A 23561-nucleotide genomic window follows, 5' to 3' on the forward strand; every position below is an offset into this window, starting at 1 on the left:
TCACTAACTCTAGTCTTTGATTAGGACTTGTGAACTCAAGTTGATTTGCTCACTTGACTTTCTTTCAATTGTTAGAGGTTAACTAAGTGAGAGCAATTTGTAATTACCATCACAATTGACAATAATAATGATGATAGGCATTCTGATTCTCAACCCTTGCTAGGACTTTTCTTAGTTATTATTTTATTTTCTCGCCATTTTACTTTCTTGTTCTCATTTCAAAAACCCAAAAATATACTTTCCCATAACCAATAATAAACATACTTCCCTTCAATTCCTTGAGAGACGACCCGAGGTTTAAATACTTCGGTTAATTTTATTGGATTTGCATAAGTGACAAACAATTTAAACGTTGATTGAGGTTTAATTGTCGGTTTAGAACTATACTTGCAACGCGATAATTTTGTGAAAATCTTTACCGATATTTTTCCTCCGTCACGTTTTTGGCGCCATTGCCCGGGAATCGCAAATGTGTGCCTTGTTATTGGTTATTATGAATATTGTGAATATGTTTGCATTTAGTTTCTTTGTTAGTTGTTGCTAGTTTTAGGAGTCTATTTTCATTATTTCTTGTTAGTTTTTGTTTTTATTTTCTCTTGTTACTATGAATTCTCACCCCTTTGGTAATGAGTTTGGTTCAAATTATGTTGTAGGGAATGGAAGCTACAATGAGAACATGCATCAACGATGGGACAATCAAAGGTGGAAGGAGCCTCAAGCTTATGGACAACTCTCTTGGCAACAACCTCCACCAACATACTATAAGGAACAACCATTCCATGATGCATACCAAGACAATGGTTATGGTGGACCTCTTCGTGACAATCAACAACCACCACCATATACCTATGAACACCCTCTTCAACATAGCTTTGAACCACCATACTCACAAGCCCCCTATAATCAAACACCTCCATATGACCCTAACCTTTATCCACCATATGAACCATACATAGAACCACCCACATTCCAACACAATTACTCCCAAGAACCACCACCTCAATATACACCATATTCATATCCTTATCAAGAAGAACCACTTTCGTATTATGAGTCCTTTCTCCCAAAAAATGAACCCTCTTATCCACCCTAAGCTCCCACAGATGATACCTTTAGTGTTATTTACCAAGGGCAATGAGCGCTTCAAACCACACTTACCTCTACTCTCACTGATCTCACCTCTACTCTCCAAACTCTTATATCCCTTGTGGATCCACCCTCTACCCCCAATACTCAACCATCGAGCTCTAGTGCACTTTCTTTTCACCCATATCCATTAATCTAAGAGCAATATGATCCCAATTATGCTGGTAACATGGAACAAGAGAGAAGGGATCGACTTAGGGACTTAATGGATCGGATTCACGCATCTATACTTCAAGAGAAGCAAGAAGAGGCCCAAAAGGTGGAGGAAGTAGAGACCCTTGAAAATGAAGTAATAGTTGAAGAATTACGGGAGGTTAAACAAGAGGGATGTTCCATCATTGAAGACAACTCTACACCAAGTGACATTAAGGATCTTGTTGAACCCTCTTTCATCGGATGTGAAACCAATGTTGAGAAGGAATGTATACACCCTCCAACACATGACTTGATCAATGAGAAAGAGTTGGAAGAAGTTAACAAGAAAGTAGGAATTGAAGAAAGTTGTCAAGAGATGGAAGACATCAAGGAGGAGTTGGATTTTGTACTAGAGCAAGTGGAGAACGCCGAAGTTAGTGAAGAAGTGGAAATTGTTGAAGATTTAGGAGATGGCGAACCTCCATGGGAATCTCAAGTCATAGAACTTCCCTCCAAGAAGCTTGAAACTAATGTTGAGGAGGGTGTACAATCTCCAAAGCATATCATAGTGGAAGACTTTGAAGAAGTTGAAGAAGCTTGCCAAGAGGTAGAAGTAGTCAAGGAAGAGCACAAGGGAGTGGAGCTTGCAAGATCATTAAAAACACCTCTCCCCAAGCCATTACCATCTCACACAACATTCAAGTGGGTAAAAGTCTTATCCTTAAACTTTACTTTCTCACTTGAATATGGTTTGCTTGAGACAGATGGTCAACTTCGAGCTCTTTGTGACTTTAAGAGCAAAAGGGAGATGGTTAGTAGTTGGAATTATCATGCAAGGTTCAATATGATTGCATGCTCAAAGTCTAAGTGCAAGGATTGGTGTAGAGCACAATTGAATGGGTATAGGAAGTTGATTGGATGCCTCAATGAGAATTCGGATTGCTTGCCACCCAGTTGGAATAATGATGATCAACTTGAAGACGGGTGTAGAAATAGAATTTGGGATCCCGACATACAAGAGGATCAACTTTGGGAGTTCAAAGCTTGTGAAGAACTTCACAAGGCTTGGTGAATTCACTTGGAAATGTTGGAGCTTATTGGAAGTCCAAGCGTTGGTGGAAGTTTCAAGACGAGTTCAAGCACAAGCCACCATGACAAGGAGCTCACCAAATGTCCAACTTAAGGACTTTAACTAAAAGTGCTAGGTGGGAGACACCCCACCATGGTAAATTCTTTCTATTTTCTCTTTTATTTATATTGGCAATAAGTTTAATTTTCAAATGCACGTGCCTGACACGTACGCGTCAACGCTCAAATTGGTTCGTGCTCAAACCGTGCTGGCACCGTGACGACGCGGCCAAGACAGTAAGTTGTGCCAGGACCGTGCTAGTGGGGTGCTAAAGGCACGGCACAACCCATGCGTGCACGTCATTTGCGTTTTTTACTATCCACGCGTAGGCATGGATGACGCGTACACGTCGACGCCAAAATTTTGCTGGTCCAGTACTTTAACCCGAGAGTTGAGCTGGAACTGTGCTGGAATCATTCGTCTGGCATGACGAGTAGTCACGCTTACGCTTCACTTTTTATTTTGGGCTACCCACGCTTACGCGTGGACGACGCATACGCGTCAGCTACCTTTTTCTATTTTCACGCCCACACGTGACTCACGCGCGCGTCGCCTGTGCAACTTCTTTTTCTTCTCCTTTCTTCTTTTTTCTTCTCTCCTTTCTTATTCTTTCTTCTTTCTTTCTAAATTTCTTCTTCTTCATTTCTTTAACTTCTCATCTTTATCCTCTTTTATTCTCTTTTACTTATTACATTGGCATATTTTCATTTTTTGTATTTTAACTTTGTGCATGTTTTTATTTTCTTTTCTGACTTTACTATTTTTCCATTGGTGTTCACTTTTACTCACCTGTTGAATATTCTTACATTGTTTTGGTGCCTCGTGACTTATTTTATATTGTTGGATATTATCATTCATAGGTCAATGCTAATCTCCTATGATACTTGTATTCCTTTTGCATTGATATGAACTTACATTGTCATTCATGACCCACTTTCTCTCCCTCATTGTTGCAATTCTTGCACTATTGATATGTCACTTACTTATATTATTTTTTCACTTGCATGTTGTAGCTACCATGTAGTTGAGAACCTCATTATTATTTGGCATTAGCCCACTTTGACTTTATTTGTTTGCATATCTTTGTTTGTGAGTTATTCTTCTTCCTTTTTCTCTTCTTTCAAGATAGCCACCAACAAGGGGAACGGAACACTTCTAAATGGGGCAACAAACAAGTCCCGCCACACCATCTTTGGAGAAAATGCATCAGTTGTAGCAACCCTAGTCCACTTGCGCATCTTTGCATGCACCGAGGATAGTGAAATCTTTTAAGTGTGGGGAGGTCGATACCGACTTCCATGGGTAACAATTCCCTTTTCCAATACCAATTCTTGCTCTTCTTTGTTAGATTAGTTATTGCATTACATAATAGATTGCATGTGTAGTTAGTTGCTTGCATTTATGTCCTACTTGGTTGAAGTGATGAATTCTTTTCCAAGAGACTATTTTGTAGCATTTCACTAATTTGAATTAAAGTTTTAATTTTTGTTGAACTTGCTTGAAGAAATTTATTTTGGAACATGGTTTAGAGCTCGAACACACAAAATCCAGGGAGATTTTGAACCTATTTAACTGGTTGCATCTTATCAACCAATGTTTTATTTTGGTGTGTGTTATTCTCTCTAAAGTTGTAATCTTTGTCTTGCTTGTTTCTATATTTTCATTGTTTGATGTATGCATACACTTACATGATTGAGGCCTTTATTTTACTATAGGTCACATACCTATATGGCCTTACCCCTTCATTATCCTTTGCAAACCAATATTGAGCCTTTTTAACCTCGTTTATTCTTTTCTTTAGCACATCATTAACTCTAAGCGAAAAATAATGAATGACCTTAATTTGAATCCTTGGTTAGCTTAGACTAGTGAAAGTGTTCATGATTTAAGTGTGGGGAAGTTGGGTTTGAAAATATTTGGTTTGGGAATTGAGTATGTTAGACTTTTTTGTGAAAAGGTGAAAAGAATGTTGAGGACATGTTCATGCATTCAATACCTTAATCGTATGCATTGAAAAAAACCAAAGAAAAAGAAAAAGAAAAAATAAAAGAAAAAAATAAAATAAAAAGGGGACAAAATGCCCCAAAGTAAATGGTGATAGCAATGCATATGAGTTGTACTCAAGTTCAAATGCATGAATATGTGGACAACATAGTTAAAGGGTAGTTAGATTTTATATTCTGATCACATGGATTGTCTTAAGTTAGGTGGGAAGTTTAGATTAATCAAGGATTCGGATTTTAGTCCACTTAACCAAATACATTCCTACCCTGACCCTAACCCCATTACAACCCTTGAAAAGACCTCTTGATATGTGTATTTGTGCATTAAATTTTTGTTAATTGGTAGAAGAAGAGCAAGCCTTAAAAAGAAAGATTAGTAGAGAATTGAGAGAATCGAACCTCAAACACTTGAGTGATTAGAGTGTATACACTTCCAGTGAGGGTTCGATACTTGATTCTTGATCCTGGCTTTCACGAGCTTTCTTCTTGCACGTTTACTTGTACTTTATTTTGGAATTTGAATTAGTAGAATCCAGTTTATGTTTGTTCTTGAAAGGTTTATTAATTTTTAACCAAGTAGGTAAAAAGCATTTTGCATTTAGTTGCATTCATATAGATAGGTTACATTTCATGAATTCTACCATCCCTCTTCACTCTTTTGGTTCTCTTGAGCTTAGCATGAGGACATGCTAATGTTTAAGTGTAGGAAGATTGATAAACCACTATTTTGCAGTTTATTTTGTATTGAATTGAGTGGATTTTATCTATTATTCTCACACTTATTCATATAATTTGCATGTTTTACATTTTTCTTCCTAATTTTGTGCTATGATTGAAAACATGTTTCTTTGGCCTTAAATTCGCTAATTTTAATCTTCTCCTATTACCATTCGATGCCGTGATATATTTGTTAAGTGTTTTCAGGGTCTATAGGGCAGGAATGGCTTAGAGGATGAAAAAGAAGCATGCAAAAGTGGAAAAAATATAAGAAATTAAGGATTTCAGATTCTGGTAACAACGCACACGTGTGGACAACGCGTACGCGTGAATGGTGCATTCGACATATGACGAGCAAGCATGGCTGATGCCTACGTGTGGCCCGTGAAAAGACCAGCGACGCGTACGCGTGGCCAACTTATCTCTAAGGTGTGTAACAGCTCAGCTGTGTTGTGTATTATTGAGGAATGTTTTTGGCAGCTATCACATCTTTTGACTTTGTTGATGCAATCTTGTTTCATTGTCGGCTAGTAGTATCCTGCCCTAGCTATTTTATGTGCTAAACTCATTCCTCCTATGTGGTTACTGCATACCCCCTCATGGACCTTGTCCATGACGACCTTGCATTGTTCTTGATCTAGGCAATGTAAGAGTGGTTGAGAGAAGTCTCTTTTATATAGGCCATCTCCTATCACTGTAAAGGACGCTGTCCGCCTTTTGAATAAGGTCGGATTAGTTACTCCCGTTGGTATGCCTCCTATTCATAGGGACTTTTTGTATGATGTTCTCCAGTCTTGGTCTTGGGATATAAATAGAACAGATTTGCTGCTAAAACTTGGTTCAACAAGGGTTCGTTAGGGAATTATAGATTCATTCATAAGTTTTCTAGTTGTTGCTAGTTTAGATAGTGCATCTGCTCGGGTATTCTTTTCCCGAGCTATATGTGTTATTTGAAATGAATTAAATTGAGAAATAAGGTCTTTTACCATCAAGTAATATTTTTTTAGTAATTGATCACGGGCCTGAAAGTGTCCTGTTACCTGCTGTACGACCAATAGTGAGTCGCAGTATACCTGTAGGTGGAGGATGTTCAAGGATTGAGCCAATCTAAGCCCGACGAAAAGTGCCTCGTACTCGGCTTGATTGTTGCTTGTTTGAAAAGCAAAGAATATGGACTGCTCAGCATGTAGGTCATGGTTATTGGTGAGTAGTACTCTAGTGCCTGATCCTTCTGTATTTGAGGCTCCATCCATGTATAGTTGCCAGGTGTCATATTGCTCTTGTTGTTCTGCTAGTTTAGCTATGAAGTTGGCTAAGAATTGTGCTTTGATGGCTGTCCGAGATTCGTATGTGATATCAAACTCGGACAACTCGATCGACCATTTTATCAATCTTCCAGAAACCTCGGGTCTTGTTAAGATCTGCCTTAGAGGTTGGTTTGTCTTGACCACAATGGCATTGCTTTGAAAATAACTTAAGACATTATATCCTGACGCATTATCAACAAGTTTGTCAATGCATGGGAGGGGGTAAGCATCTATTGGACATGCTTTATTTAAATTAGTAAAGTCTATACACATTCGCCATTTACTTGAGGCCTTTCTTACCATAACGACATTGGACAGCCATGTTGTAAAACGCAACTCTTTTAGGAATCCTGCCTGCAAGAGTTTTTCGAGTTTTATCCAGCCATGTCGACCTTTTTTGTCGCCCATGTTTCTTTTCTTTTGTGATATAGGTCGGATTTTCAGATCAATTTGTAATTCGTGGCATATGAAGCTCGGATCGATGCCGGGCATGTCTTCTGGAGTGATAAAACCCAATTTTGTGGTTTATCTTGTGCTTAATTTAGGGGATTTTATCAACTTATCCCACATTTATTCAATGAAATAGCATGCTTTTGTAATTCTCCCTAAATTTGTGCTTAAGAATGAAAACATGCTTTTTAGGCCTTAAATTTGCCAATTTTAATTCACTTTAATTCTATTCGATGCCTTGATATGTTTGTTGAGTGATTTTAGGCTTATAAGGCAAGGATTGGATGGAAAAAGTGAAGAAAAAAGCATACAAAGGGGAGAATTCATAAAGAAATGAGCATTTGGAGAATTCATGGCTACGCGCATGAGTCATCCACGCGTATGCATGAAGAGGACATTCAAGCCACGCGCACGTGTCACCCACGCATACGCGTGAGGGAGAAATTTGCCAGCAACGCGCACGCGTCGTCCATGCGCACGTGTGACGCTGATCACATGACCTCATTGAAGTGAAGACGCTAGGGGGCGATTTCTGAGCTTTTCAGCCCAAATCCAACTCATTTCTAAGGCTATTTGATACAGAATTCAAGATGGGTCAAAGGGGAGCAATTAGATTAGGTTAGGAAACATGCCTTACGTTAGTTCTAGAGAGAGAAGTTCCCTCTTCTCTCTAGAAATTAGGGTTCTTAGTTTATTTTTCCTCTTAGATCTAGGTTTAATTTCTTATTTCCATCATGTTTTCTTTACAATTCCTTGTTCTATTGTCTTGATTTTCCTATTTCTTCTTGTTAATTTCTCATTTTGGTTACTTTTATGTTCATGCACTCTTGTTAATTTTCATTCTCTTTAATGCAATTTTGAGGTATTTTATGTTTAATGTACTTTCCCTAGTTGTTATTGTTAATTTCTTACATTGGGTAGTTGTAGAATTTACTATTCTTGCACTTTTATGATGCTTTCCTTTTATGCCTTCCAAGTGTTTGACAAAATGCTTGGTTGGATGTTAAAGTAGCTTTTTGAGCATTCTTGGCTTGGAAAGAGAAATTAGGCAATCTTGAGTCATTGATACCCAACTCATGTTGGTGATCTAGAGTTGTTAGTTAATATTGTTTCCATTGACTCTAATCTCTTGCTAATTCAATTAGTGAGTTGATTAGGAATTTTGGATTGAGATTAACTAGTCTTATTTGACTTTCTCTCAAGTGAAGATAACATTATACCTTCTTCCTGTGTTGGAGATGACTAAATAGGATTAGCTCTTGTTAATCATTGTTGTATGATAATTAATGACTAGGATAGAAAGCTTATATTCTCAATCCTTGCCATGAATGTCTCTCTTTAGTAATTGCTTTCTTTAGTTGTTTGATTTACATTTGTTGCCTTTTTAATTTCTTGTTCTATCAACCCAACCCCCCATGATACTCATAACCAATAATTGAGCATTCGATTGTGATTCCTAGGGAGAACGTCCCTAGACTAATACTCTCAGTTACTTTTATTGGCTTGGACTTGTGACAACCAAAATTAAACTTTGATTGAGCATTACTTGTCGGTTTGGAACTATACTTGCAACGAGGTTATTTCTCTTTTACCGAGAAGAAATTTCTAAGCCGACGGTTATACTCATTCAAGTTTTTGGCACCATTGCCGGGGAATTGCAATGTGTGCTTGTTATTGGTTATTGTATATATATTGATATTGTGAATAGCTTTATTTTTTGTTTGTTTGCTAGTTTTTGGATTTGGTTTTCTTTGTTTCTTGTTAGTTTTTGTTTTCATTTTCTCTTGCTACTCTGAATTCTCATCCTTTTGGCTATGAGTTTGGTTGAAACTATATTGTAGGAAATGGAAATGAAAGCTTTAATGGAGGTATGCATCAAGGATGGAACAATCAAAGGTGGGAGGAGTCTCAAGCATATAGACAACCTTCTTGGCAACAATTTCCTCCAGTTTCTTATGGGTACAATCCAACTCCTAATGCTTACCAATCTAATGGATGTGGTGACCTTCATTGTGGTTGTCAACCACAACCACCACATACATATAACTCGTTTCCTCAACATAGCCCTCAACCATCATACTCACAAGCCCCTTACCACCAAACACCCCCATATGATCCTAACAGTTATCCATCATACCAACAACCATATGAACCATACTTAGAGCCACCACCATTCCAACATCAATATTCTCAAGAACCATCAATTCCATATACCTCACCTCCATATCCTTACCAAGATGAACCACCTTCTAACTATGACACTCTTCCTCCAAACAATGAACCTCTCTTCCACCATCACATTCATTGGACGAATCTCTCCAACCCCTAATGCAAGAATAACAAGAACTTCTAACTCGTTGCCAAAAGTAAGGGGAAGTCATGGCTAGCTTAACCGAAGTAATGAGCCAATTGGCATCATTGTGCTCAACTATCCAAGATACCCTTATTGTTAAATGTGGAAGATTAGTTGAGGAGCATAATGAAAATGAGAATTTGGAGCTTCAAGGTGGAGAAGAGGAGTTGAAGCAAGAAGTGCAACAAGAGGAAGGAGTAGAGACAAGTGAACTGGAAGGAGTGGTTGAAGAATTAGGAGAGGTTGATCAAGAATTGGACTCAATCATTGATGAGTTCTTGTCTTCACTAACAAATCACCTTGAAGATTCCATTGAGCCTTCTTCTATTGAGCTTGAAATCAATGTTAAGGAGGGTGCACAACCTCCAAGGCACATGGGGAATGATGAAGAATTAGAAGAAGTTGTGCAAGTAACAAATCTCCCTCTTGATAATGATTCCACACCAACACATGTTCCTTTGGTATTTGAGGAGTCTTCCTCCATTAAAATTGAGGTTGATGTTGAGATAAGTTCCATATTACCTCCAAGTTGTGACATGAAGAATGGAGAAGAGCTAGAAGAGGTTGGAGAAAAAGAGATTGAATTGGAAGAAAGCTACCAAGAGGAAGATGTTGAAATTAAAGAAGCTTGCAAAGAGGTGGATGTAACCAAAGAAGAGCACACGGGAGTAGACCTCGCATTGTTAAAGTGTGGGGAGGTCTCCCTTCCTAAGTCACCATCATCCTTTACACCATTCAAGTGGGTAAAATTCATATCCCTTAGCTTTCTTATTCTACTTGAATATGGGTTGCTTGAAACGGATGGTCAACTTAGAGCTCTTTGTGGAATGAAAAGCAAGAAAGGGTTGGTTAGTGGTAGGCATCATGATTCACGGTCCATTATGGTTGGAAGCTCAAGGTTTAGGAGCAATGGTTGGTGTAGAACCAATTTTCATGGATCTATGAGGTTGTTTGGGCGCCTATATGAGAATTCTATGTGCTTGCCACCCGGATGGAATCATGATGATCAACTTGAATACGGGTGTGAAAACAAAGTTTGGAATCCCATATTACAAGATGAAGATCAACTTACGGAGCTCCAAGCTTGTGAAGAAGTCCAATAAGGCTTGATGCAAATGATTTGGAATGTTGGAGTTTATTGGAGATTCAAGCATTGGTGGAAGTTCAAAGATGAATTCAAGCACAAGCCACCTTGATGAGAGCTCCCTATAAGTCCAACTTAAGGACAATAAATAAAAGTGCTAGGTGGGAGACACCCCACCATGGTAAACTCTTTTCATTTTTCTCTTTTGTACATATTGGTAAACTAGTTTAATTTCATGTTTTTTTTTGGTTTGTATGGTCTAATTAGTAATCTAGTATGTTAAATAAGGTTTTATGGTGTTTTGGTAGCTGTTTAGAGGTTTGGAATGCTTGGTTTGGTGCTAGAACTTGAAAAATTTTGAAAAACATAGCACCCAGCCACACATACGCGTCACCCATTCATACGCGTGACCCCCAAATTTCCAATCACTCACGCGTACGCCTCACCCACGCGTACGTGTGACCACCAAAATTTTTCAGACGCAGTACAAAAACTAGAGAGTTGCGCGGGTAGTGTGCTGAAATTATGCCTTTAGCACAATTTTAACCCACGCGTACGCGTCACCTATCTTTCTTCACTCACGCGTGCGCGTCGATGATGCGTATGCGTCGCACCTCACTTCTGCCATCCATGCGTGTGCGTGACATGAAGCGTACGTGTGACTCACTGCCCTGTTCCACCCCCTTCTTTTCTTCTCTTCTTTCCATTTTTTTCTTTCTTCTCTCTTCTCCTCTTTTCTTTCCATCCTTCAACCATCATCCAACACTACCATTCACCATTCACCATCTACCATTTTTTTTAGTTTGTTAGTTGTTAGTTAGTTAGTTAGTTATTTAGTTAGTTTGATTTATTTTAATTTTCTATTTTTCATTATAAGTGTTGGATTATTAATCTTGTTTGCTGTCTACTGCTGTTGATTACTGATAGGATGTTATCTTAACATCATTTTTGTTAATATTCATTGTTAGATTCTTTGTTGAGGTTACAATTTATTACTTGGTTTTGAATTTTTCATGCTTAACATTTTTGAATACCAAGTACTCACAATATTGCCTTCAAGCTTTTTAAATCTTTTGAATTGCATGTTTTGGCCACCATGTGATTTGATTTCATTATCTATGATGAGACAATTGTGTATTATCAATGTATTTTTTATTAGGTGATGCTTGTTTATGATTGACTCTTATTCACATCAACTAGTTCATGCATTGAGATTTTGGAATAGTGAAATTGGATCGTAAGCTTACCTAATTGCACATTTTTTAGCTTTTCAAGCTTTGTGGACCATGCTTGCTATGTGATTGAGTTTAATTTCTATCTTCTTTTTCCTAAGTTCCATAGCACCCATGTGTTCCACCTCTATGTCACTTAGGTGTTGCAACAACTTCAATATGTGTCGTTGTTTGATGTGTGAGCTCTATATTTCATTTGGTTCACTAAGTTTACTTACACATCAATCAATGTCCATTCATTATCCAATTCACAATTGCTTGATTTTTGCTTGAATGCTTTTATGCTTCTTCATTCCTTGTTTGGTGATCTTAACCTACAAGTTTTCTTTGAAGTATTTCAAGCACACTAGAATGAGTAAAGTGCATATTTTCTTTGTGTAATCGTGACATAGCTCTCTATCCTAGTGTGTGTTCTAAACTGCATGCATCTTAGAACTCACACACCTATTTTTCATCAATGTCACACTAATTCACTCATTCAATTCTAGTGATTTACCTTATTCCAACAATTTACGCTTTCTTGCTTTTACATTCTCTCATCTTATTGTGCTATTCTCTATTTTTCATGGGTGATTCATCATAAGAAAAAATGGAAGTGGGAGAAAGAACATGCAGCAGCCAGTTGATCCACCAACTGAAGGTGGCAACCCGTATAGTCGTCATACCCCCTTGCTCATCTCTGAATACACCGAGGACAGTGCAAACTTTTAAGTGTGGGGAGGTCGTCTGACCAATCGGCATTTTTGGGTGACGAATTTCTAATCCCAACATTTTTGCATTTCATTTTTAGGTCTTTTAGGATTTTTAGTTGTATTTTCTTATTTTGCATATATAAATTATAAGCTTAGTCAAAATAATGAAATTTTTCAAGGATTTTATCTATAGGGGACCTGATGAGAGGCCCGAAGCGGGTCAGGAATTTTCCTCAATAAAATGAGGGAATTAGCGTTGCAAGTATAGTCCCAACCCGACAACCAACCAACACCAAAGTTTGGAATCACAAATTATCACAATCAAAACCAATATAAACCGGGAGTTTGAATTCCTGGGTCGTCTCCCAAGGACTAGTGATCAATGAGTGCACAATTTCGGTTGTGAAGGCAACAAGATTTTCAATGAAGAGATAAACAATTAAAGAAATAAAAGAACTTTCAAAATTACAAGTGATGAACTAATAAAGAAATTAAAGAACTAGCTATATAATATTGACAAGTAAGATATAAAAGAGATTGATGTATTTATGTTGTGTGTGATTCAAAGCATAAATGGAGTCTTTGCTTGTATGAGCTAGGGATCCTTTCCTTGTTGGAACCACAATCATGACAATTGTAATTGATTAATCTCATTTAGTTAACTCTCACCTTGGAGAGTAGATTAAGGAGCATAGTTGTTCTTAATCTACAAATCCTAACTCATTTGCTAATTGCCTTAGCAACAAGTTAGCTTTAGTAGAAACAAGAACAATTACTAATCTAAGAATTATCACTAAATGTTGGACATTCCAACTCTAGGAACCCATATGCTCATTTTCCCCAAGCCAAGAGGTAGAAATTTAGCTCATAATCAAAATTGACATTTCCACAAATACTTGGTGGGCATAAACACAAATCATGACAAAATTGAGAAAATGCTCGAAACTATGAGCAACAAATGATCAAAAGCAACAATAGCAACTCAACTAAGCATATAACAATCATCAATCATCAAAATCATCAACAAGAAATCAAAATTACAAAAAGTATATATATTAACACTATAACTTTAATTACAAGAAAGAGTATCAAAATTGTAACTATAAATAGTAGTAATTAAGAGATACTTACAATGGAGGCTAGCACAAACCAAGATCAAAAATGGAAATGGCACTTGAAATGTAAAACCCTAATATAAACCCTAATGGTGTTGAGAGAAAACTTAGAGAAAAACTAAACTAAAGCCTCTTACTACTATCTACTACTCATAATGATATGCTCCCCCTCTACAAGGTTTGCCCCTTCCAATATGAGCTTCCAGCATCAGAATTGGGCCTCCAAGCCATCAAAAATGCGAGTCACGTGCATTTTTAATGAAGGAATGTGCGGGTACCTGTGCGTATGCACAGACGTGTGCGCACGCACACTTGGCAAAAATCTCAGGTTGCGCGTACGCACAAGGGGTTGTGTGCACGCACACTTCACAATGCTTTGAATGATCATGCGATGCACAAGATATTGTGCGCTCGCACACTTTGCTCTGCTCTGCTACCTGTGCGTACGCACAAGGGGTTGTGCGTATGCACACATCGCTTTGCTCTTATCCTTTGTTTCTTAATGCTTCCTCCTCCTTGCATGCTCTTTTTCCATTCTCATCAAGCCATTCCTACCTTATACATCTGAAATCACTCACAAACAACATCAAGGTATCGAATGGAAGGCAAATGGAATAAAATAGGTCAAATTAGGCACAAAAGAGCATGTTTTCATAATCAAGCACAATTTAGGAGGAAAGCTCAAAAGCATGCTATTTAATGGAATAAGTGTAGGTTTATATGATGAAATCCACTCAATTCTAACAAAAAATTATCGTAAAATATGTATTCATCAGCACTCCAATTGATTTGAGTGAAAAAAATTCATAGAACTTGCTTGAATTATATATTGTGGATCATGTTTTTGAGCTAAGAACACATAAGCATGTGAGTTTTGAGCCTAATGGTGTGGTTACATCATATAACCACTATATTCATTCTTGTGTGTATTATTCTCTTTCTATGATTACAATCTTTGATCTGTTTGATTCTTTATGTCCATTATTTTGTGTATGAATGCACTTATATGATTGAGGCCATTGTTTCAAATAGGTCACTTACCCAAATAGCCTACCCTTTTATCTTTCATTGTTAGCTAACTTTGAGCTTATGCTAAACCCATTTGTTCTTAATTTCAGCACATCACTACCCCTAAGTAAAAAATAATAAATGTCCCTTGTTTGGATCTTTGATTATCTTAGACTAGTAAGAGTGTTTATCATTCAAGTTTGGGAAATTTGGAAACATTGGTTGAGGTAAAAGTATGTTTTTGTATTTTTGTTAAAATATTGGGAATTGGGTATATGCTCATTCATTAAATACTTTAACCATATGCATTGGTACTTTTGTATATAATTCATCAAAAAGAAAAAGAAAAGAAAAATAAAAAAGAAAAAAATAGAAAAAGAAAAAGAAAGAAAAAGAAAATTAAAAAAAAGGGGGACAAAATGCCCCAAAGTAAATTTCAATAATAATCAATGCATATGGGATGTGAAGCGAAAAGACTGCATAAATGTGTGAAAAAGTGAAGAATGGGTAGTTAGGTTAACATTTGAATTGTATAGGTTGTTATATAGGTTAGGTGGGAAGCTTAAGTTAATCAAAGATTCAATTTTTAAGCTCACTTAACCATATATAACCTTACCTTTACCCTAGTCCCATTACAACCTATGGGAAAGTCCTCATGATATTTGTATGCATGCATGAAATAATTGTTGATTGTTAGATGAAAAATAATTCTTCGAAAGCATGATTAGAGGAGAATTGAGTGAATCAATCCTATACACTTGAGAAAAAAAATTTTAAAAAAAAATTTTAAAAAAAAATTTTTAAATAATAATAAAAAAAAAAATTTTCTTTTCTTCCATTTTCTTTTATTGCATTTGCCTATTTTCATTCATTACATTTTAATTTTGATTTTATAGCTTGTTCATATTTTCTTTTCTAAGTTCTTGTTTTAATAATGGTGTTGGATTCTTATATTCAATTGTTGAGGATTTCTTGGTTAATCTCGGTGCTTTGTGACTTGTTTGACATTAATTATAATATTTTCTCTACACACAAGATTAGTGCTTTAGTCCTTCCTAACTCATGATTCCTTGTTTTATACCTCATCATTATTGAGTTAGGATGGGACCAAATGCTCTCATGCTTATCACTAACCTTGTTTGTGTTAATTGTTGTTTGAACTTGATGCTCGACATGCTCTTCATGTTATTCACTTATGCTTTGACTTTCCTCTTGCATCAAGTATTAGTTAATATGCCTTTGCTTGAATTTTTTTTCTCACTTACATGCGTAGCTAACATGTAGTGAGAACCTTACTCTTATTTGGCATGCGCCCCGCCTATGTTCTAATTGCTTTCATATCTTTGTTGTAGGCTTACTTGTCTTTCTTTTTCTCTCCTTTTAGGTTGGCCACCAAGAGGGAAAGGAATGAGAAAGCTTCTAAATGGGGCAACAAACAAGTTCATCCACACAACCTTTTGAAGGAGCTCATCAATTGTAGCAACCCGTCCACCTTGCTCTTCTTTGCATGCACCGAGGACGGTACAAATTTTTAAGTGTGGGGAAGTCGTCCGACCGACCTCCATGGGTAACAACTTCCTTTTTCAACACCAATTTTTAATTTTTGTCTTTGTTAGATTAGTTGTTGCATTGCATGATAGATTACATGTTAGTTAGAATTTGTACATATTTCACCATTTCTTTTTATATTAGGACTACTTGGTTAGGGTGATGATTTCTTTTCCAAGAAAAATTATTTTTAGGGCACCCTACCAATTTGAAAAAAAAAATTGTGATAAACTTGCTTGAAGAATGTATTTTGGAATATGGTTTTTGAGCTAAGAATACAAGCATGTGAATTTTAAGCCCAATTGTGTGGTTACATCATATAACCACTTATTTTCATTCTTGTGTGCATTATTTTCTTTCTATGATTGTAATCTTTGATTTGTTTGATTCTTTATGTCCATTATTCCATGCATACATGCATTTATATGATTGAGGCCATCATTTCATTTAGCTCACTTACCCAAATAGCCTACCTTTCATCAACCATTGTTAGCCAATTTGAGCCTATTAAATCCCTTTTGTTCTTAATGTTAGCACAACACTACCCCTAAGTGAAAAATAATAAATGTCCTTGATTTGGATCTTTGATTAGCTTAGGCTAGTGAGAGTGTGTATCATTTGGGTATGGAAAACTTGGGATATTGGTTGAGGTAAAAGTGTAATTTTTATTTTTGTTGAAAATCATGGGATTGGGTACATGCTTATGCATTAAATATGTAAAACCATATGCATTGACATCTTTGTATATATTTTAGTTTAAAAAAATATATATGAAAAAAAATTTATAAAATATATATATATATATATATATATATATATAGAGAGAGAGAGAGAGAGAGAGAGAGAAAAGAAAGCAATAAAAAGGGGACAAAAATGCCCCAAAGTAAAGTTCAATAAAAATCAATGCATATATAATGTGAATTAAAATGAATGCATGAGTATGTGAAAAAGTGAGAATCATGGGTAGTTAGGTACTATATTAGAATTTTATAGGTTGTTATATAGGTTAGGTGAAAGCTTAGGTTAATCAAAGATACAAATTTCAAGCCCGCTTGACCATATGCATCCTTACCTTTACCCTAGCCCCATTACAACCTATGAACAAGTCTTCATGATGAATGTATGCATGCATTGAATAATTGTTGATTGTTAGATGAAAAACAAATCATGAAAAGCATGAGTAGAAGAGAATTGAGTGAATCGACCCTATACACTTGAGCAACTAGAGCGGATACATATCCGGTGAGGGTTTGATGCTCAATCCCTTGTTCTCGGCTTTCATGAGCTTTCTTCTTGCAAGTCGAATTGAACTTCTTTTTGATATTTGAATTGGTAGAGTTAGTGAGTCGTCATATGACCTTTGCCCTACTTGCTTATATATGTTCTTGGAGATTGATTTACTTTTAACCAAGTAGGTAGAATCATTTTTTATTTAGTTACATGCATGTAGATAGGTTTATATGGTTTCTTTGCATTGAATAAATGTTCATACCCCTTTTCTTGTCCTTTTTTTATTCTTAGCATGAGGACATGCTTAGTTTAAGTGTGGGGAGATTTGATAAACCCCGATTTTGTGGTTTATCTTGTGCTTAATTTGGGTGGTTTTATCATCTTTTCCCACATTTATTCAATGAAATAGCATGGTTTTGCAATTCTCCCTTGATTTGTGCTTAAAAGTGAAAACATACTTTTTAGGTCCTAAAATTGGTGATTTTAATTCACTTTAATTCCATTTGATGCCTTGATGTATTTTTTGAGTGATTTCATGTTCATAAGGCAAGTATTGGATTGAAGAAGTGAAGAGAAAAGCATGCAAGTGGGAGAACTCATGAAGAAATGAAGGAACCGTAAAGTTGTCAAGCCTGACCTCCTGACACTCAATCGACCATAACTTGAGCTACAGAGGTCCAAATGAGGCGGTTCCAGTTGCGTTGGAAAGTTAACATCTGGGGCTTCGAAATGATATAAATTTTTCTATATGTTGCTTCGCGTTCAGGGGCGCGCACGCGCACTTTGCGCGCGCGCGCTGATGCTGTCCGTGGCCCACTTTAATGAAATCGCCCCCAGCGATTTTGTAGCTCATTTTGGGCCCAATTCAACCCATTTCTGATGCTATTGAACCCAAGGATTGAAGGGAGAATGAATCAAGTAGTAATTGTTTAGTTTTCATCATGTTTTAGGGTAGAATTCTAGAGAGATAGGCTCTCTCCTCTCTCTAGATTTTAGGGTAGTTTTAGTTAATTCTTCTTGGATCCAAGTTATAATTCTTGTTTTGATTTAGTTTTCCCTTGTTAATTTCTTGTTATTACATCTTAGACTTCTTAGTTTCTCTTGATCATTTCTTTTATTTTGTTGCTTTTATGTTCATGAACCTTGTTGGATCTCAATTTTCTTTTAATGCAATTTAATGTTTGATGTCCTTTTTATTGATGAATTGAGTTGTTGATTTACATTTCTTGCAATTGATAGTTGGTAGATTTATATTTCTTGCACATTTTATTATGCTTTCCATGTATACCTTCCAAGTGTTTGACAAAATGCTTGGAAGGATGTTAGAGTAGATTTTGAGCATTCTTGGCCTGGAAAGAGTAATTGGGCAATCTTGAGTCATGAAAACCCAACTTATGTTGGCGATCTAGAGTTGTTAGCTAGTATTGTTTCCATTGACGCTAATCTTTTGCTAATTTAATTAGTAAGTTGATTAGGACTTTTGGATTGAGATTAGCTAGTCTTGTTAGACTTTCTCCCTATTTGTTGGAGATGACGTAATGAGATAAATTCTTGTTTCTATTTGTGACATGATTAATTAGTCTTGTTTGACATTCTCCCGATGTGTGAGTTAACTAAATAAGATGAATTAATCATGCATGACTAGGATAGAAAGCCTATGATCTCAACCCTTGCCATGAATGTCTCTAGAGCGAATACACATCCGGTGAGGGTTCGATTGCTCAATTACATGTTTTCACCTATGATCATCTCTTTTCTTGCAAGTTTGTAAATTCTTTCAATAACTCAATTTAATTATGGGTTTGATTTTATTGCTATTGCCTTAGCCCTTATGTTCATATATGCTTTCATGGAAGTTGATTTATTTTGACCAAGTAATTGCATGTATTTAGATAGAGTGCATATAGATAGGTTGCATATAGATAGTTTGCATTGAATAAATATTGATACCCTTTGTCTTTTTTTTTACTTTAGCATGAGGACATGCTTAGTTTAAGTGTGGGGAGGTTTGATAAACCTCAATTTTGTGTTTTATCTTGTGCTTAATTTAGGAGATTTTATCAACTTATCCCACATTTATTCAATGAAATATCATGCTTTTCTAATTCTCTTTAAATTTAGGCTTAAGAGTGAAAACATGCTTTTTAGGCCTTAAATTTGCCAATTTTAATTCACTTTAATTCCATTCAATGCCTTGATATGTTTGTTGAGTGATTTTAGGCATATAAGGCAAGGATTGGATGGAAGAAGTGAAGAGAAAAGCATGCAAAGTGGAGAATTCATGGCCACGCGCATGCGTCATCCACGCGTACGCGTGAAGAAGACATTCAAGTCACGCACACGCCTTACCTACGCATACGCGTGAAGGGGGAATTTGCCAACGACGCGCACGCGTTGTCCATGCACACGCGTGACGCTGATCACGTGACCTCATTAAATTAAAGACACTAGGGGAGATTTCTGAACTTTCCAAGCCCAAATCCAACTCATTTCTGAGGCTATTTGATGCAGAATTCAAGATGGGTCAAGAGGGAGCAGTTAGATTAGGTTAGGAAACATGCCTTAGGTTAGTTCTAGAGAGAGAAGCTCCCTCTTCTCTCTAGAAATTAGGGTTCTTAGTTTATTTTTCCTCTTAAATCTAGGTTTAATTTCTTGTTTCCATCGTGTTTTCTTTACAATTCCTTGTTCTACTGTCTTGATTTTTCTATTTCTTCTTGTTAATTTCTCATTTGGTTACTTTTATGTTCATGCACTCTTGTTAATTTTCATTCTCTTTAATGCAATTTTGAGGTATTTTATGTTTAATGTGCTTTCCCTAGTTGTTATTGTTAATTTCTTGCATTGGGTAGTTGTAGAATTTACTATTCTTGCACTTTTATGATGCTTTCCTTTTATGCCTTCCAAGTGTTTGACAAAATGCTTGGTTGGATGTTAGAGTAGCTTTTTGAGCATTCTTAGCTTGGAAAGAGAAATTAGGCAATCTTAAGTCATTGATACCCAACTCATGTTGGTGATCTAGATTTGTTAGTTAATATTGTTTCCATTGACTCTAATATCTTGCTAATTCAATTAGTGAGTTGATTAGGACTTTTGGATTGAGATTAACTAGTCTTATTTGACTTTCTCTCAAGTGAAGATAACATTATACCTTCTTCCTGTTTCGGAGATGACTAAATAGGATTAGCTCTTATTAATCATTGTTGTATGATAATTAATGACTAGGATAGAAAGCTTATATTCTCAATCCTTTCCATGAATGTCTCTCTTTAGTAATTGCTTTCTTTAGTTGTTTAATTTACATTTGTTGCCATTTTAATTTTTTGTTCTATCAACCTAACCCCCCATGATACTCATAACCAATAATTGAGCACTTGATTGTGATTCTTAGAGAGAACGACCCGGGAGTAATACTCTCAGTTACTTTTATTTTGGTGGACTTGTGACAACCAAAATTAAACTTTGATTGAGCATTACTTGTCGGTTTGGAACTATACTTGCAACGAGGTTATTTCTCTTTTACCAAGAAGAATTTTCTAAGCCGACGGTTATACTCTTTCATGGAGTCCATGCGAAGAGGTCGGCATTTTTTTTTGGAGTATGTTGATGATGCTTTCTTTGTTTCCTTCAAGGAGAGAGCGGCTTATGTAAGAAAAATGATTGTCATTATTGTCTAATGTTACCTTTTCTAGATCGTCTATTAGTGAGGGTCTGTCTTGAAGATCCTCTCTGGGGGGTCTGTTGTGTTCGAGATGTTTGCCACGTTGAATGTGTTTTTCAGGAGCTCAGTTTTTGGTGTATTCTTTGATCTAATTTTCAAGCTTTCATTGTAACAATGCGAGCCTCCCTGTGATTGAAGTGTATAGTGGCTTCCTGATTGCTCTGTACCTAAAACTTAACACAAAGGTAAACATTTGATATGATAGCACTAAAAAAATTTAAAGAAGGTCTACCAAGTATGACATTATAAGGACTAAAATAGTCAACCACTAAGAACTGCACGTCCTTTGTTTTCGATAAAGGGTGGTGTTCATACCCTGGGTCGAGCTGTCTGACCCGGGATGTTTGACGACAAGTCGACCGACCTCTTCAGGTCAAGACTACCCAACCTCTTCTCAAAGAGCTCGGCTAAATCACCCGAAAATCCCAATAAGGGACCAAACAAAGGAACACGACCCAAATCCAAAGGCAGCACGAGCCTATAGAGATAAGGGCGGTTTCCTTGAAGATAAGATGACTTCACTCAAAGATAAAATAAGATAAGATAACTATCTTATCTCTAGAAAGGTCATTCCTCACCGTTATAAATACACTGGAGCACCCAGGTATAACTCATTCTCCGATTCTACTAAAAACCTGCTCAATACCCTTACTAACTTAAGCATTAGAGTCCCTTGCAGGTACCGCCCCACCCTCCGGTGGCGAAGGATCAGCATCACAAACAAGTCCCACAAATCAGACATATCAAGCACCGACCAGCACAGAAGATTTTGTCTGAGATCGACCTACAGTTTCAAGTAACCCTCGGAACATTGGCACCGTTGCCAGGGAATCTGGAAGTCATCCCATCATCATGGTGGGCAACCTTGACAACGATCACAATTCTAATTTAGAAAACAGAACGCCACATAAGAATGCAGAGGTCACAATAGACGATACTTCTCAACCTAACAAAGACAAGAATACACCAAACACGGGAGCCATGGAGGCACTTCAGGATCGCCTAAAACAACTCGAAAAAGAGGTCGAGTATCAACGGGAAGCCAAAAGAGACCTACGAAGGGAAACTAGGCGACGCTGCGAGTTAGAGGACAAGCTCCTAAAACTCGAAGCCGATCTCAAGGACAAAACTACTCGATCCAGCCACGAAGATAGCTCCCATAAGGACCAAGACCCATTCACCAAAGAGATCATGAAGACCGAAATCCTAAAGAACTTCAAACCTCTCAACATAACTTTATACGATGGCACAGCAGATCCCAGCCATCATCTCAGTAATTTTAGAAGCCGAATGTACCTCACTGATGCCTCGAATGCAGTCCGCTGCAAAGCCTTCCTGACTACGTTAACAAAGACAGCAATTAGATGGTTCGACAACCTGCCCCCTAGGTCCATCTCAAGCTTTGATGATTTAGCCAAAAAGTTTCTAGCCAGGCTCTCCATCCAGAAAGACAAAACTAAGCATGCCCCAAGTCTATTAGGAATCAAGTAAAGAGATCGGGAAAGTCTCCGCAACTACTTGGAAAGATTCAACAAAGCATGTCTGGACATACAAAGTCTACCAACTGAAGCCGCCATTATGGGTCTCATCAACGGCTTACGAGAAGGACCTTTTAGTCACTCAATATCAAAAAAACATCCCACATCCTTAAATAAAGTGCAAGAACGAGTAGAAAAATATATCAACATGGAGGAAAACTCTCGACTAGGAGAGACCTCAAAATTAGGATTCTCCTACTCCTCCCGGGATAAGGACAAAGAGTCCAAGAAAAAAGAAGATCAGCATGGAAAAAAGATCAAGAAATACCACAATTACACCCCCTCTGCGGGTGTCTCTTATAGATGTCTATCGAGAAGTATGCCATACTGAAAAGATACCCCTAGCTCGCCCACTTAAAAGCAAGAAAGGAGGAGGAAATCTGACTGAATACGGTGAATACCATCAAATCTATGGACATTCCACCAACGAATGCTTCGACTTGAAAAATGACATAGAAAAACTGGTAAGAGAAGGAAAACTAGATCGTTATTTAGCCAGCCGAGTAGATGAACCAAGAAAAAGAAGAAGGGACAAAGATGTCGGACGAACTGAACGACCACCTCGTACACCAGAGAGACATGTCCACATGATACACGAAAGATTTGCAGGAGCAGGAATCTCTAAATCATCTCGCAAAAGACATCTTAAAGATGTATATCATGTTGAGGGAGGGGAAGAAGTACCCGACATCCCCACTATCACTTTCACTAAAGAGGACGCAGCTGGCATCATCTCGGGGCATGACGATCCCATAGTCATCACTACCATATTGGCCAACGCTAATCTCCACCGCACACTGGTAGATCAGGGAAGCTCGGCTGATATCTTATTCAAAATCGCCTTCGACAAACTCGGCTTGGAAGAAAAAGAGTTCAGAGCATATCCGAACAGCCTATTCGAGCTGGGAGACACTCCAATCCAACCACTTGGATACATATCACTACACATAACCTTTGGAAAAGGAAACTGGTCAAGGACACTCAATATAGACTACATTGTGGTCAACGTGAGTTTATCCTAAAATGCCCTAATAGGTCGGACAACGTTAAATTAGCTCGGCGCAGTAGTCTCGACTTCACACCTGTGCATGAAGTTCCCAACCACAGAAGGAATAGCTACAATAAAAGTAGATCAGAAGACGGCGTGCCACTGTTA

Source organism: Arachis ipaensis, chromosome B05 (assembly GCF_000816755.2).
Source record: "Arachis ipaensis cultivar K30076 chromosome B05, Araip1.1, whole genome shotgun sequence".
Classification (NCBI taxonomy): domain Eukaryota; kingdom Viridiplantae; phylum Streptophyta; class Magnoliopsida; order Fabales; family Fabaceae; genus Arachis; species Arachis ipaensis.